Source organism: Haliotis rufescens, unplaced genomic scaffold, assembly GCF_023055435.1.
Source record: "Haliotis rufescens isolate VD_foot unplaced genomic scaffold, xgHalRufe1.0.p SCAF_22, whole genome shotgun sequence".
In the NCBI taxonomy this organism is placed as follows: Eukaryota; Metazoa; Mollusca; class Gastropoda; order Lepetellida; family Haliotidae; genus Haliotis; species Haliotis rufescens.
The window spans coordinates 5,371,641-5,389,206 of record NW_025963913.1 but is presented as its reverse complement, the minus strand read 5'-3'; the positions used below and the strand labels follow the sequence as shown (position 1 = coordinate 5,389,206).

Here is a 17,566-nt window from a genome sequence, read left to right as displayed (position 1 = left end):
CCTACTTGTTGTGTGATCATTTTGCATTTCGCTAGTGTCGGCATTCGTAACTTTGTAGATCCGTGTAATGTATTTCCGCTAAATTTCGTCTCCAAGCTCTGGTATTTATTTTGTCACATTTCGTGACTGGTGGCAGCAACCATTTATTTTAGTAGTTTACCTACTAGTAATTACCGACTAGTCTTTGGCCGTTCCGTAACATTATCAATCAGAATCACTGGATTGTCTCATCCTGGCCCGAGTATTAAGGACGCCGCCATAGAGCAGTAATATTGCCGAGTGCGGCTTTACAAAAAGCCAAAAAACAAAGGTACATACAGTAGCTAATAACATTGAAAACATTTCATGTAGACCTACAGCTACGAATTCTTCAGAGAAAAAACAACTTAAAACCGAAAGACTTCGCATGTGGTCGAAATCCCCGCTCAATGACTCCACGTCAAGCAGATGAAGCCGACCAGTCCTTATGCAAGACTAGTTTAGAATGAGGATCGTATGGTCAATTTTATGAATCTATCAAACACACTAACACAAGTTCAGTACATATTTATCTTATATTATGTATCTTTAGAGTTCGTATTCCTCATGTTTCGATCTGTACGTTTGAATATGCTAAGGCGGAAAGGGAAATGTCCATGTGGATAACAATGCACTGTTTAATCTTATCTTATTGTTGTACTAAACACACTAAGATTCGTAAGACAGAGAGGAAGATATGATGATACGAGGGGCGTTCAATAAGTTTTGCAACTTGGGAATTTGGGTTTACACAAACAATGTCAACTTGTGGCAGATGTGATACTAGTCATAACATCAGGTTGACACGTATCATAACAAGTTCCAGACACAACAATAAGTTAGATGTGATGGCTTCATTCATCTATGGGTGGTCACAATCATGGATTCTCTCAAACATGAACAACGTGCTGTAATAAAGTTCCTTATCAAGGAGGGATGCAAAGCAAAGGAAATCCATGATCGCATGTGTAAAGTGATGGGTAAGGATGCTCCTGACTATTCCACAGTTTGCCGTTGGTCTCTTCAGTTTAAAAGGGGTAGGGAGTCCATAGACGATGACCCAAGGTCAGGCGGGCCTTCAGATGCCACCCAACCGGAAACTATTGCTGCTATACGAGTGAAAGTATCTGAACTTTCTAGGGAATTCCAAATATCAGTTGGAACTGTTGTTATTCATGAGCATCTTGGTATGTCGAAGGTATCTGCAAGATGGGTACTTAGAAACCCCAGAGCTCAAGATCGCCATCAGAGAACTGAAAGTTGTCGAGACCTCCTGGATCACTATACTGCTGATGAAGCCGGGTTTCTTTCTCGTCTAGTGACCGGGGATGAAACATGGATCCACCACTGGGACCCAGAAACTGAAACTACTTTTGCATGACAACATCACTAGTCGAGAATTGCACAGGCCGCCCTATATATATGAATGTGGATTCGAACAGTTAAATCCCCCACCCTACAGCCCAGACTTAGCCCCCAGTGACTATTTCCTGTTCCGGCAAATGAAATCTGCCCTACGTGAAAGACGCTTCCAGGATGACGAGGACATAAAGGCTGCCACAGGGGCGTGGTTAGAGGGCCAATCTGCGGATTTCTATAAAAGTCGTATTAAAAGCTGGAAGGACAAATGGAATAAGTGTATTGAGGTGAATGGAGATTATATTGAAAAATAAAAGTGCAAAAGATATTCTGCGACTTGGTCTTATATTGAAGTTGCAAAACTTATTGAACGCCTGTCGAATATAAACACAATTTAAGCAATTGCATGTAAGGGTTGACTGGATTTAAGCCATTGTGTTTAAGATTTACTAGATTTGTCGGATTTAATAACCATCCTTACAGTTAAACAATAACGTGTATATCAAGAAATAGAGGGGTTTTTTTATAGTTTGTGCCACTCGTACAAATGTCAACTGTGTGAGGTCACTGGATGACATAAACATGTTATTTAACACATGATAAGACACATGTTGTCACTGAAGCGGCTTAGTCTTCGCCGGTGATAATTTTGGACTACAGGAATAATTGAATAGCTTAATGCATGCAGTGGTTTTTTTGTCCTTTTGGTTCAAGGTGAAATGTGTTGTATGCATGTCGTCTGTTTATGAGAAATATATCCCTCCCGCCGAAAGAATAATATATATTTTATCATCCTAAATTGCCAGATCTTGACAAAAGTGTTCAATTTCACCATGGTTTGAAAAACCACGGTCGTATATCTAAATGGCGGTATGCGTTCTCAAAGTGGACTGTTGAAACTTGGAATGGAAGCAACTCTTTGCTACGTTTTCTCTGTGTTGCGTGATAGGATTTCCCTCCACTATAGTTCCTATATAAATCGAGGAGCTGAGTTGATGTTTGAGAAAGCATGAAGACCTGCGACAATGGCAATCACACAGACGGGCCTGTCTGTTATTTGTGAAGTTCTGGGTTGGTGCAACCTTGGTCGTTAAAGTAGAAACAAGTTAGTACCACTTTTGAAAACCTTTAGCAGTTATCGCTATTAAATATAAACACCAGTGCTTCGATCTGCTGTGTATTTCAAGAAGATTCAAGACAGTGTGATTCATATTTTCATCCCCAGAAACCCCAAGTTTAATAAATGCATAGATCTTTTTTCCACAATGTGTTTCGGTTTTCGTGTTCAGCATGCCCTCAATATGTTTAAATTGTCAAATATTTGGTACAGATCGTAAAAGGCTTGAATAGGTATTCTGCAATGGGATCCTTTTTGTCCTCTTTTTTTCTTTGTTTGACCGTAAACCTTGAGATGAGAAACACTAACAAAATATGCGAGGACGCCCTTACTCAAACAAACTGCATGGCTTTAGATCGGTAATAATATAATATACGCCATGTCGTCTGCACTGGCCATAATAAACAAATACTGTACTAATGTGATACACGTTTTTGAGTAAACTATATGATATTCACTGTGCCACAATGATATACGAAAAGAATGATCATATCTTTGTTTGTCGTTTAACGCCGCACGCAACTATATGACGTCGGTTGATCATATCCGAGACAAGGCATCAGACGGTCAGGATATGTCCGGTAGGGGTGTTTGTGTGACATAAAATGTCGTCGCTTGATCCCAACAGACGTACATTAATAACGAACAATGAATCAAGATAAAAGTAAACACGACACGTTCATATCAAAATTATTTTAGAACATTCGAATCTGTGTTTTGTTGTATGACTTGAAAAAAGGTCTTCTTTGATAGGCATTTAGAACCTGGAGTACGAAGAAAGGATAAGAATTAATGGATGAACAACTTCTTTATTACAATTAACAGCGACGTTTCGGTGTAGATGCTAACACTGTTATCAAGCACGTGATATATAGAGTATGGTTGACAAGTATATATAGGGGTAGGAGGCAGTGTTTATACAGTGGAGCAGATATCAGATGTAGTTACACTGCAGTGGAGAAGCCTGTTATGTACACACTAGGGTAGTAATGACAATCATCGGTGGAGTCAGCGACATAAACAAAGGATGAAGCCAGTCATATAAAAAACAGGATTATGGCTGATTGGGGTCTTTGATGCGTTTATGGTACGCTGGGGGTATGTCGTTTTAGTCCACTGGTCCTTATAATGATAACATATAGCAAAACCCTTGAAATGGCACATTTCTACTAGTCCTTATGACAATTAACTATTGGGTAGAATGACAAGGACTACAGGACTAGTGCAAATTTCTAACGCTGTTGATTTAATCTCATATTTCGAATTTCTTTGTTCTATTTGCTTATGACTTAATAATCATCCTTAAGACAGTATTGGCCTGTTGTTTGTTTTTTCTATCTTGGAGCACCAGAAGAGTTTCGTGTTAAAACATTCACCGTAGATAGTTGTCACAGATCTTCGGTGTGTCGATCAAGCTACCTCGAGAACCTGCGAAAATAAACCACGCCATCAAAACAACGGGAGTGGTCTCCCCTTGTGACGCCGGACTTCAGCCAAGAACCAGCAACTTATTTATCGTTCCCTTCTGACGGAATCTGTATATTTTCGCGTTTTGACCGCTTGTTGGGCCTATTACTAAGGGGCACAGTTATTTAAGAGATGCATGTTAAAGAATTTCCTGATGGGTTAAATAAAAGATGAGTGTTGCGTTAAGGTGAAATATTCTCAGTTACTTACTACCTGTTATTCTTGTTTTTGTCAGCTGCTCAATGAAACACATGTAGACCTATTGATCCCCTCAAACAAATAGTATTTCCCTTATGGTAATCGGCGATTTAAAGAAGGATCTATGCTGAAGTGCTTTTTTTTAATGTGGACACCCGTAAAGATCCGGGTTAGAATAGGTCTTCAGATGCCAATAATTGCCGTAAGAGACGACTATAAGGGGCTCGCTGACTTGGTTGATGCATATCCTCGTATCACAATTGCGTAGATCGATGCGCACTGGATTGCCTGGTACAGACTCGCTTATTGACAGACCGCCGTCAAATAGTTGAAATACTGCTGAGTGCTTAAACAGCAAACAAACACACTTTTTACTGTGGAAAGAAAACCCTGAATTGTTTTCAAAGCTACAGGTTTAGAATAATATTCTTTATATATCCCCTAGTCATATTATTACACAATTGGGAAGATTCAAGTTAGTGTATCCAGATTTCCCTATCGTGATCAATCGTGTCATTCCGGTATAGGCAGTTTACGGAAAAGAGCGAGACGCGACGATCGCTGATGGATCTCCATGGCGACCCTTGCTACTTCCGTTATTCACAAACGACGCCATTTTGGTTGTTGCTTCTGCACTTTGTTTCCACGTCTGTGTTTGCATTTTGCTCTTTATCCCGCACGTATCGCACGTTCTGCACGATGTATGCCACTGTTGCTTTGGTTTATCATCAAGGTATCTAGTAGAGCCCTCAATGTTAATTAAATTTTGCTTATTATCCTAATCTCCAAGCCTTTAGTTTGATGCGTTTTGAACTAGGCCTAGAATCTACTGTAATTCCCAACTTGTGTCATAAAGAAACGTTGGTTACAGTAAAAGTGAAGAGAATGACGGACAGGCTCCTTGGCAGATGGGACATTTCATGTACTTCGCCGGTCCCTCGTATATTTGACAATTTGTGCTGTGTGTTTTACAACTAATCAAGTATTTGTCTTTTGTGAAGTGAATTTCAGTGTGTTTGAATGTGTAGAAAGCTTGGACACTGCCTCAGTAATGCATAACAGCGAAGTGACTTCTGTTATTACGAGTATTTGTACCAATTCAATTCCGATGTTCATGCTTTTATCATTACTAGTAACTGTTAAAGTATAATGAGAAATGATAAAACTAACAATAGATCTTTCACCATTCCCCCTTTCTTCACCTGGTTCTGGGATCAGCTCAATGTAACGGGAGTTTCTGAGAATAAAAACTGTCCGTTATAATCTAAAATATTCATGGGAGATGTGTAGGTTTTTGTATGATTGATACATTTTGACAGAGACTGTTGCAAACTTGAATCGTGTCCTAAACATTTGGTATCAACAAACGATCATATTAATCACTGTCAAAGTATCATGACAAATGATCAAAGTAACAATAGATCTATGTTTCCCCTTTTCTTCCCCTGGCAATGGGATCCACTCAATGTAACATGATTTTCATTGGAGTTGGGTAGGTTTTCATATTCCAGCTTTCAAACGAGGTGTGTTTTGTTTTATTTTTTTAAAAGGGGGGAGACCTGGTAAGGTATATATATGTCTTTCTTGTCCCAAAAGACCGTTTCACCTCAACCAAACGTTTTGGCACTGAATCCTGTAACGTTGGGATAATTTGATTAGGCTTCTACAAAAACACACCGTTTTAGTCTACACAATGAGTATGGATGTTGTTGTTTTTTTATATTATATTTATTCCATTATAGCCCAGGACGATCTCCACAGGTTGAGGAACTACCAGGTCCCCGTCTCCCAAACGACTCTTCCTGTCCCTGATCCTGTAGGTCATCATTGGGTTCAAGTTGTTTCAATGTCCCATTAGAAAAACAAATTCGAGAACCATTTTAACTGGCAATAGTTTGAAATAAGTCATATATGTTTATACATTATTTAGTCAAATATGAAATATTAAATAGTCCCAGTTCTCATTTCTAACAAACACCAAAAGAGAGGTGACTTGCAATGATCTACAACTCGCAAAGTTCTTATTTTTAAATATATGATTAAAATTACTTTCTGGTTCCGAATACATCGCCTTGTCTTATGATTATTGAAGTGTTTTTGTAGCTCTTATTTAAGTCAGACGGTATGTAGTACATGTATATCTTCACCATCTATTTGTTTAGATATCCATACCAAATAGATTACACATGACCGGAAAATGGTCGACTTTCACATGTTTTTTTCATACAAGCTTTTATATCAAATTATCGAATAATCCTGATTTCAATTATTAAGGACATTTATTTCCTCTCTGTAAGCGCCCCAGTGTCTTCACGATCACCGTCAACCCCCTCTCATCCCAGCCCGACCCCCAGACTTCCCTCCCCGCCCCCAGAGCCCGCCCTCAAGTTGTGGAGATAGATCTTGGTGAAGAATCCAAGCAGCCCCAGTCGTGCTCGGCCGTCCTTGTGTCCTGTGTGAAATACATGTTCCAGAGATTCTTCACGGAGAGATAGACTTTGGAGTTGTTTTCTGTGCCATTGTTGTGTGAACTACTGGTTTGGGGACCCTTTTGACTAACCATTTGGACTATTTGGGCTTATTTCTGAAAACATACATAATGTAATAATCTAAAAAATGAATATGATAAATGTTGTTGCTTAAAGAACGCGTGTTGTATATTGATATTTTCTGCATTCCCTGTTGTGAAAATTGATGACACTCGAAATCAAGAGATGGCTTTGCAGGTGATCGATGCGAAATCGTCGCTTCAACCTATCGTTATTTTAAGAGTCTATAAAAATGAGGATCGTGTGGATAAAATGCTCGATTTACCTCATATAATAAGTATTTGTTTACTTTGTCACTGTAGTTCTTGGACCATTTCGACGAACAATTTAGACTATTTGGCTGCTTGACATAATTCCGTTTTCATAAATTTTAACGTATGCAATACTCCCCACAACATTCCTTGAAGACCACTTAATGGATCGGGTGCTCAGACTCGGTGCCTTGATTCATCGCGTGTCATCGTTCCCTAGCGGCGTGGATCGTGGCCCATAACATTGTAACAAAAATTCCTATTTTATCAAAGCTAACAGTTACAGAATTAAGTATACCAGTAAACGCCAACTTGAGTAACGTCTGTCATGTTTACAGTCGCCATCTTGATTTTTTTACGTCAGGTTTGCGTATCATATGACCTTAGGTCACCCATAAATAGACCTGTCAAGGTTAACTACAACTGCGGCACTTTTGACTTTGACAAACAAGGTAGGGTTCCAGGGTTAGTCACAGCTAAATTCTATTTTCGTATTCTAAGAGATTTTAATTGTATAACATTTAATAACATGGCTAATATTAATGCTTGGTCTGCCCTCTAAGTATTTTATCGCGGATTGGTGCTTACTTACCTTTGCTGACATCCGGATGGCGTCTTGTTGACGTCTGCATGACAGTTCCGAGATTCCGACAGCCATTCCGAAAGCATTCCGACGGAATATTCCAAGATCGTAATGATTCGAGCATACAAGTAACAGTGACAGTAATCACAAGTCACAAGTGATTTGTCGTCGTATAAAATATTACAGTTCCTATATTTTATACATCCTATATTTATTTGTCATCGTCATGTCATTGTCATCGCGATCCAGAGGGTCCGAGGTCGTTCCGACCGGATTGTGTAAATTATCAAGTTGCGTGATAATGCTGCCACAGCCAAGTGTTTTTATCTACCGATGTTTACAGGGATCGTTCAAGAATCGATCTTATATAAATAACTCAAAGCTTTAATTAGGATTTGACTCCATATGATTGATGAAGATCCGGGGTAGAATATGTCTTCAGCATCCCATGCTTGCCATAAGAAGCGACTGTGCTTGTCTTAAGAGGCGACTAACGGGATCGGGTGGTCAGGTTCGCTGACTTGGTTGATGCATGTAATCGTTTCCCAATTGCGTGGATCGATGCTCATGGTGTCAATCACCGGTTTGTCTGGTCCAGACTCGATCATTTACAGACCGCCGTCATAAACGGTGTTAAACAGCAAACAAACAAACAACTTATGTTGACAGCTCTGGGTCACGCGACTTCCGGAATGTATTCATTACATTACATGGATCCAGTTCTGTTTTCAGCCAACTTCGTACGCTTTCAAGTTTCAAAGTTTATTTGTACAATTTCATTATTTTATCAGTTCAGATATATCAATCGTGGGAGGGATACAGACAAGTACCGGATTCCAGAGCCACGATGTGACAGACAATGCCGAGCGACCATGTACAAGATTTTTAAGTTCAGTGATTAATTAATAAACTCCTTATTGAACTTTACCTCCTTGTGTGATCCTTCTGCATTTCGCCAGTTTCGACATTCGTAACTTTGTAGATCCGTGTTATATATTTTCGCTAAACCTCGTCTCCAAGCTCTGGTATATATTTTGTCACATTCCGTGACTGGTGGCAGCAACCATTTATGTTAGTAGTTTACCAACAAGTAATTATCATCTTTGGCCCTTCCGTTACAATATCAATCTGAATCAAGGACGCCGCCATAGTTCAATAATATTGCCGAGTGCGTCTTTGAAATAAAAACAAAGGTACATACTGTAGCCAATAAACATTGAAAACATTTCATGTAGACCTACGGCTACGAATTCTTCAGAAAAAAATAACCACAACCCTTCGCATGTGGTCGAAATGCCCGCCCAGAGACTCCACGTCAAGCAGATCAAGCCGACCAGTCGTTATGCAAGAGCAGATTAGACTGAGGATCGGATGGTTACAATGTTGGGTCTCCAATAAAACAATTACTCCATGTTTTCCATGATGTAGTTATCTCTCACAAACCCCATGTATCATGAAATTCGAGGTTGAAATGGGACATTTGTACTCCCAACCATCACTCCTGCGTGTAAACATAATACTCTTGCTGTCGGTTTCTGAACGATTATTATAAAAGTTCAAAAAGTTCGATGTAGTGTGACCCCACACTTCCGCCAAACTTGTTTGACTATTAGAGATACTATATATTGATGTGAAATGGAAAAACTCTGAAAAACTTAATTACATTCTTTGTCCGAAATCTAACCTAAGTTAGATTCCTTCGACGGCCTTTGATACTTTGATATCTGGTATTTGTTTATGACTTCATACGAGTGAGTGAAGTCTTTATGCTATTTAAGCAAATTACCTCCCTGACATGCTGAATTTGATAGACACGGTCTCTTCACTGGGCACAGAAGCCTATTCCGGTCGGAACTAGGTCAGGTCGCATTCGGCTTGTGATGAAGGGTATTTATCCCTATCATTATTGCGGTAAACGTTCTAACAAATGTATTGCATTTCATGGTTTAAATAAAAATATACTGAACGAACAACGTATGTGAAGTCAAAATATGACATGTTATAAACAATATTTTGCTGAATAAAAATGCATGTACTTTCTATTCAATCAACCATAAGTCCCAGAGACTTTTAAAAAACATGACCACCGTGGAATAAACATAAGATAAAAGTACATACATACATACACATGTACATATATACATATATACATATGGGACACGCCTTAAAAGAGGGACGGTGTAACAAAACGATCAGTTAATAGTGTCAATATTAGGTGTGACAACCATTAGCGTTCGTACAGGCGAGACAGCGGCGGCGCATTGAAGACACATGCGATTTTACCAACTGAGCCAGCGTTAAAGGATGGTTCTGGTACTTTCGTTGGCGTCGTTTTATCTCATTCCAGACGTGTGGGAGAGGTCTGGCAGTACAGCAACAGCACGTGGGCGGGCATTTTCCTGCTTCGATATTACATGAGTGAGTGAGTGAGTTGGGTTTGACGCCGCTTTTAACAGTATTCCAGTAATATCGCGGCATGATATTACATGAATATATACAAATAAAATAATGCTCATTTGTATATCACATACATGTCCTCGAATGATCATTCACACATCATAATGCACCCACATTGTTATTTACAATGTATAACAACAAATCATAAGTAAATTCAATATAGTGTACATGGGAACACACCAGTTCTTACACTATATAGGTATGCATGAGTAGAAATAAATTAGTTATTTATTTCATAGTTTTGTCAAAACGCTTAGAGTAAGCAAATTAATCGCTTATCCCGGGGTCTGCAATAGCCCGAAGTGCTTTACGCACTCTTCCAAATGGCGGTGCGACTACCGCTTGGTTGCCTTGTCCAAAAGAAGCACGTAATGGAAGAGGCTCTGTATGATTATTGAGGACTTCTTTGAATGTGTGGAGCAGACTGGTCATGCTGGGGTGTTAGCTGCCCAGCTGATCCAGTCACGAATTATCATGTTGCTCTCTCAAACTCAAATTTCAAACGAAGCAATTGGTGCGATTGCAAGCGACTGAAAGTTAGCGCAGTACATCCCTTGCAAGCACCCTGTATCTCGTTTGGACTGTTCACCTGCTAAATTTCTTGTCGGGCTATAATTGAAAATTTGCTGATAGATGAGCCAAAGTCACCATTCACCTACATCATGGTAGGAATGCATATGATTAAATATTCAGCAATCAATTATGTAAATATGGTGACGGTAATAATTAGGTTTTTTTGTAATGATCATTGATTGCACTTCACCAAAAAGATCATAAAAATACCTAATTATTGCCGTCGCGGAATGGCTGTCGGAATTTCGGAACTGTCAGACGTCAACAAGACGTCATCCGGATGTCAACAAAGGTAGGTTAGTAATCACGGTCAGTCCGATTCGAGATCGACTCCCAAGTATGGTTGTAGCCACTCATCATATAGAGAGATCTCCGCGAACGGGATATCGCTGTGAGGAACTTGACAAACGACACCCATGACTGTAATCGTTTGAATTGTCTCCCTTTGACCATGCATGATAAAGAAATTGTAACGTCGCAGATTAAAACTTCTTTAATATGAGGAACACAACGTTTCGGAGTATATGCTTACTCCTTCATCGTTTGAATGAATGCCATGAAGCAGAGAGCATATATATGTACATCATTTGGTGACATGTTTTAAACAAAAATGACAAAATAATGCACTAGATTGGGCAAACTAACGGTATGAGTTGCAAAGGTATACCGTGTGAAGCGAAAGTTTGGTGTCCCCCGCCCTTATTTGGTAAAGGGTTATCTGGTTCAGATTCCATTAGTGTTCGGCCGCTGTAAGTTAGTTCAACATAACATTTATAATAGGGAGTCTATAGAAGTCATATGTACATATGTTAATATAGTTAATATTTTAAAATATTTTATAGTTTGACCAGCTTTAGCAACTATCGTTTTAGTCCACTAGTCCTTATAATGATAACATATAGCAAAACCCTTGAAATGGCACATTTCTACTAGTCCTTATGAAAATTAACTATTAGGCAGTTTAGCAAGGACTACTGGACTCGTGCGAATTTCTAACGCTGTTGATTTAATCTCATATTTCGAATTTCTTTGTTCTATTTGCTTATGACTTAATAATCATCCTTAAGACAGTATTGGCTTGTTGTTTGTTTTTCCTATCTTGGAGCACCAGAAGAGTTTCGTGTTAAAACATCCACCATAGATAGTTGTCACAGATCTTCGGTGTGTCGATCAAGCTACCTCGAGAACCTGCGAAAATAAACCACGCCATCAAAACAACGGGAGTGGTCTCCCCTTGTGACGCCGGACTTCAGCCAAGAACCAGCAACTTATTTATCGTTCCCTTCTGACGGAATCTGTATATTTTCGCGTTTTGACCGCTTGTTGGGCCTATTACTAAGGGGCACAGTTATTTAAGAGATGCATGTTAAAGAATTTCCTGATGGGTTAAATAAAAGATGAGCGTTGCGTTAAGGTGAACTATTTTCTGTTAGCTTACTACCTGTCATTCTTGGGTTTTTTCAGCTTCTGGATGAAACACAAGTAAACGTATTGGTCCCCTCAAACTTAGATGAATACAAATGGTATTTCCCTTATGATAATCGGCGATTAAAGAAGGATCTATGCTGAATTGCTTTTTTACTGTGGACCCCCCTCGAAGATCCGGGTTAGAATAGGTCTTCAGAAGCCCATGCTTGCCGTAAGAGACGACTATAACGGGCTCGCTGACTTGGTTGCTGCATATCCTCGTATCACAACTGCGTAGATCGATGCGCATGATTTCAATCACTGGATTGCCTGGTACAGACTCGAATATTTACAGATCGCCGTCAAATAGTTGAAATACTGCTGAGTGCTTTAAACAGCAATCAAACACACTTTTTTCTGTGGAAAGAAAACCCTGAATTGTTTTCAAAGCTATAGGTTTAGAATAATATTCTTTATATATACTCTAGTTATATCATTAAACGACTCAAGGGTATCCAGATTTCACAATCGTGATCAAGCATGTGATTCCGGTACAGGCAGTTTACGGAAAAGAGCGAGAGGTAACGATCGTTGATTGATCTCCATGGAGACCCTTGCTACTTCCGTTATTCACAAACGACGCCATTTTGGTTGTTGCTGCTGCACTTTGTTTCCACGTCTGTGTTTGCATTTTGCTCTTTATCCCGCACGTATCGCACGTTCTGCACGATGTATGCCACAGTTGCTTTGGTTTATCATCAAGGTATCTAATAGTGGTCTCAGTGTTAAATTATGTTTGCTTTTTATCTTGATTTCAAAGCTTAGAGTGGTACCTTTTGACGGATTGTATTCCCAACTTGAATTTGGTAACAATCAAAGTGAAAGAGAATGACATACCATGCGTATGCCGGTTTTATTTTTGTAAAATTTGTAAACTCCCTCAGTAATGTATATCAGCGAAGTGATTTCTGTTATTAACATGAATTGTACCAATTCAATTCCTATGGTAAAATCATATTAATCACTGTCAAAGTATCATGACAAATGATCAAAGTAACAATAGATCTATGTTTCCCCTTTTCTTCCCCTGGCAATGGGATCCACTCAATGTAACATGATTTTCATTGGAGTTGGGTAGGTTTACAGATCCCAGCTTCATATTAAGTGTGTTTTGTTGGGGTTTTTAAAAGGGGAGAGACTGGTAAAAGACCGTTTCACCTCAACCAAACGTTTTGGCACTGAATCCTGTAACGTTGGGATAATTTGATTAGGCTTCTAAAACACACACACAGTGTTTTAGTCTATATAATGAGGATGGATATGATGGTTTTTTTATTTTATTTATTCCATTATAGCCCAGGACGATCTCCACAGGTTTAGGAACTACCAGGTCCCCGTCTCCCAAAAGACTCTTCCTGTCCCTGATCCTGTAGGTCATCGTTAGGTTCAAGTTGTTTGAATGTGTCCTATTAGAAAAACAAATTCGAGAACCATTTTAACTGGCAATAGTTTGAAATAAGTCATATATGTTTATACATTATTTAGTCAAATATAAAATATTAAATTGTCCCAGTTCTCATTTCTAACAAACACCACAACAGTGGTGACTTGCAATGATCTACCACTCGCAAAGTTCTTATTTTTAAATATATGATTAAAATTACTCTCTGGTTCCGAATACATGGCCTTTTCCTATGATTATCAATCTCATTAAAATCAGATGTTAGTTCTCTAGCGGTAGCAAGAATGAAGATATGATTTTAATGAGATTGTATGATTATGGAACTGTTTTTGTAGCTTTTATTTATATTAGACGGTATGTGGTATATCTTCACCGTCTATTTGTTTAAATATCCATACCAAATAGATTACACATGACCGGAAAATGGTCGACTTTCACATGTTTTTTCATACAAGCTTTTATATCAAATTACCGATTAATCCTGATTTCAATTATTAAGGACATTTATTTCCTCTCTGTAAGCGCCCATGTGTCTTCACGATCACCGTCAACCCCCTCTCATCCCAGCCCGACCCCCAGACCTCCCTCCCCGTCCCTGCCCACAGAGCCCGCCCTCAAGTTGTGGAGATAGATCTTGGTGAAGAATCCAAGCAGCCCCAGTCGTGCTCGGCCGTCCTTGTGTCCTGTGTGAAATACATGTTCCAGAGTTTCTTCACGGAGAGATAGACTTTGGAGTTGTTTGCTGTGCCATTGTTGTGTGAACTACTGGTTTTGGGACCCTTTTGACTAACCATTTGGACTATTTGGGCTTATTTCTGAAAACATACATAATGTAATAATCTTAAAAATGAATATGATAAATGTTATTGCTTAAAGAACGCGTGTTGTATATTGGTATTTTCTCATTTTTCTGCATTCCCTGTTGTGAAAATTGATGACACTCGAAATCAAGAGATGGCTTTGCAGGTGATCGATGCAAAATCGTCGCTTCAACCTATCGTTATTTTAAGAGTCTGTAAAAATGAGGATTGTGTGGATAAAATGCTCGATTTACCTCATATAATAAGTATTTGTTTACTGTGTCAGTGTAGTTCTTGGACCATTTCGACGAACAACTTAGACTCTTAAGCTGCTTGACATAATTCTGTTTTCATAAATTTTAACGTATGCAATACTCCCAACAACATTCCTTGAAGACCACTTAATGGATCGGGTGCTCAGACTCGGTGCCTTGATTCATCGCGTGTCATCGTTCTCTAGCGGCGTGGATCGTGGCCCATAACATTGTAACAAAAATTCCTATTTTATCAAAGCTAACAGTTACAGAATTAAGTATACCAGTAAACGCCAACTTGAGTCACGTCTGTCATGTTTACAGTCGCCATCTTGATTTTCTTACGTCAGGTTTGCGTATCATATGACCTTAGGTCACCCATAAATAGACCTGTCAAGGTTAACTACAACTGCGGCACTTTTGACTTTGACAAACAAGGTAGGGTTCCAGGGTTAGTCACAGCTAAATTCTATTTTCGTATTCTAAGAGATTTTTATTGTATAACATTTAATAACATGGCTAATATTAATGCTTGGTCTGCCCTCTAAGTATTTTATCGCGGATTGGTGCTTACTTACCTTTGCTGACATCCGGATGACGTCTTGTTGACGTCTGCATAACAGTTCCGAGATTCCGACAGCCATTCCGACGGAATATTCCAAGATTGTAATGATTCGAGCATACAAGTAACAGTGACAGTTATCACAAGTCGCAAGTGATTTGTCGTCGTATAAAATATTACAGTTCCTATATTATATACATCCTATATTTATTTGTCATCGTCATGTCATTGTCATCGCGATCCAGAGGGTCCGAGGTCGTTCCGACCGGATTGTGTAAATTATCAAGTTGCGTGATAATGCTGCCACAGCCAAGTGTTTTTATCTACCGATGTTTACAGGGATCGTTCAAGAATCAATCTTATATAAATAATTCCAAGCTTTAATTAGGATTTGACTCCATATGATTGATGAAATTCTGGGGTAGAATATGTCTTCAGCATCCAATGCTTGCCATAAGAAGCGACTGTGCTTGTCGTAAGAGGCGACTAACGGGATCGGGTGGTCAGGTTCGCTGACTTGGTTGATGCATGTAATCGTTTCCCAATTGCGTGGATCGATGCTCATGGTGTCAATCACCGGTTTGTCCGGTCCAGACTCGATCATTTACAGACCGCTGTCATAAACGGCGTTAAACAACAAACAAAAAAACAAAATCATGCTTACTTATATCTTATGTTGACAGCTCTGGGTCACGCGATTCTGGAGAACTGGATTCATTACATTACATGGATCCAGTTCTGGTTTCAGCCAACTTCGTACACTTTCAAGTTTCAAAGTTTATTGTACAATTTCATTATTTTAACAGTTCAGATATATCAGTCGTGGGAGGGATACAGACAAGTACCGGATTCTAGAGTCACGATGTGACAGACAATGCCGAGCGAGGGATGTTTCACAGCCGCTATCGTATCTCGCGATCTCGAGACCATGTACAAGATTTTTAAGTTCAGTGATTACATAATAAACTCCTTATTGAACTTTACCTACTTGTTGTGTGATCCTTCTGCATTTCGCCAGTTTCGACATTCGTAACTTTGTAGATCCGTGTTATATATTTTCGCTGACCCTCGTCTCCAAGCTCTGGTATATATTTTGTCACATTCCGTGACTGGTGGCAGCAACCATTTATGTTAGTAGTTTACCAACAAGTAATTATCATCTTTGGCCCTTCCGTTACAATATCAATCTGAATCAAGGACGCCGCCATAGTTCAATAATATTGCTGAGTGCGTCTTTGAAATATAAACAAAGGTACAACCAAAAACACTTCGCATGTGGTCGAAATCCCCGCCCAGAGACTCCACGTCAAGCAGATGAAGCCGACCAGTCGTTATGCAAGAGCAGATTAGACTGAGGATCGGATGGTTACAATGTTGGGTCTCCAATAAAAAAATAACTCCATGTTTTCCATGATGTAGTTATCTCTCACAAACCCCATGTATCATGAAATTCGAGGTTGAAATGGGACATTTGTACTCCCAACCATCACTCCTGCGTGTAAACATAATACTCTTGCTGTCGGTTTCTGAACGATTATTATAAAAGTTCAAAAAGTTCGATGTAGTGTGACCCCACACTTCCGCCAAACTTGTTTGACTATTAGAGATACTATATATTGATGTGAAATGGAAAAACTCTGAAAAACTTAATTACATTCTTTGTCCGAAATCTAACCTAAGTTAGATTCCTTCGACGGCCTTTGATACTTTGATATCTGGTATTTGTTTATGACTTCATACGAGTGAGTGAAGTCTTTATGCTATTTAAGCAAATTACCTCCCTGACATACTGAATTTGATAGACACGGTCTCTTCACTGGGCACAGAAGCCTATTCCGGTCGGAACTAGGTCAGGTCGCATTCGGCTTGTGATGAAGGGTATTTCTCCCTATCATTATTGTGGTAAACGTTCTAACAAATGTATTGCATTTCATGGTTTAAATAAAAATATACTGAACGAACAACGTATGTGAAGTCAAAATATGACATGTTATAAACAATATTTTGCTGAATAAAAATGCATGTACTTTCTATTCAATCAACCATAAGTCCCAGAGACTTTTAAAAAAACATGACCACCGTGGAATATACATAAGATAAAAGTACATACATACATACACATGTACATATATACATATATACATATGGGACACGCCTTAAAAGAGGGACGGTGTAACAAAACGATCAGTTAATAGTGTCAATATTAGATGTGACAACCATTAGCGTTCAGGTACAATGTGTGAAGCCCATTTGTTGTGTCCCCGCCGTGATATTGCTGGAATATTGCTAAAAGCGGCGTAAAACCATACTCACTCACTCACATTAGCGTTTGTACAGGCGAGACAGCGGCGGCGCATTGAAGACACATGCGATTTTACCAACTGAGTCAGCGTTAAAGGATGGTTCTGGTACTTTCGTTGGCGTCGTTTTATCTCATTCCAGACGTGTGGGAGAGGTCTGGCAGTACAGCAACAGCACGTGGGCAGGCATTATCCTGCTTCGATATTAC

General features: G+C 39.2%; 2 long non-coding RNA genes across 2 annotated transcripts; both read left to right on the top strand.

Moving 5' to 3' along the window:
* Positions 1–4,765: 4,765 nt before the first annotated feature.
* Positions 4,766–8,469, top strand: LOC124136287. Its single transcript, XR_006861330.1, has 3 exons — positions 4,766–4,892; positions 5,902–5,975; positions 8,334–8,469. It is a non-coding gene; the product is annotated as an uncharacterized LOC124136287 (long non-coding RNA).
* A 4,096-nt stretch (positions 8,470–12,565) lies between these two features.
* Positions 12,566–16,040, top strand: LOC124136289. The gene is made up of 2 exons (XR_006861332.2): positions 12,566–12,742; positions 15,864–16,040. It is a non-coding gene; the product is annotated as an uncharacterized LOC124136289 (long non-coding RNA).
* The last annotated feature ends 1,526 nt before the right edge of the window (positions 16,041–17,566 follow it).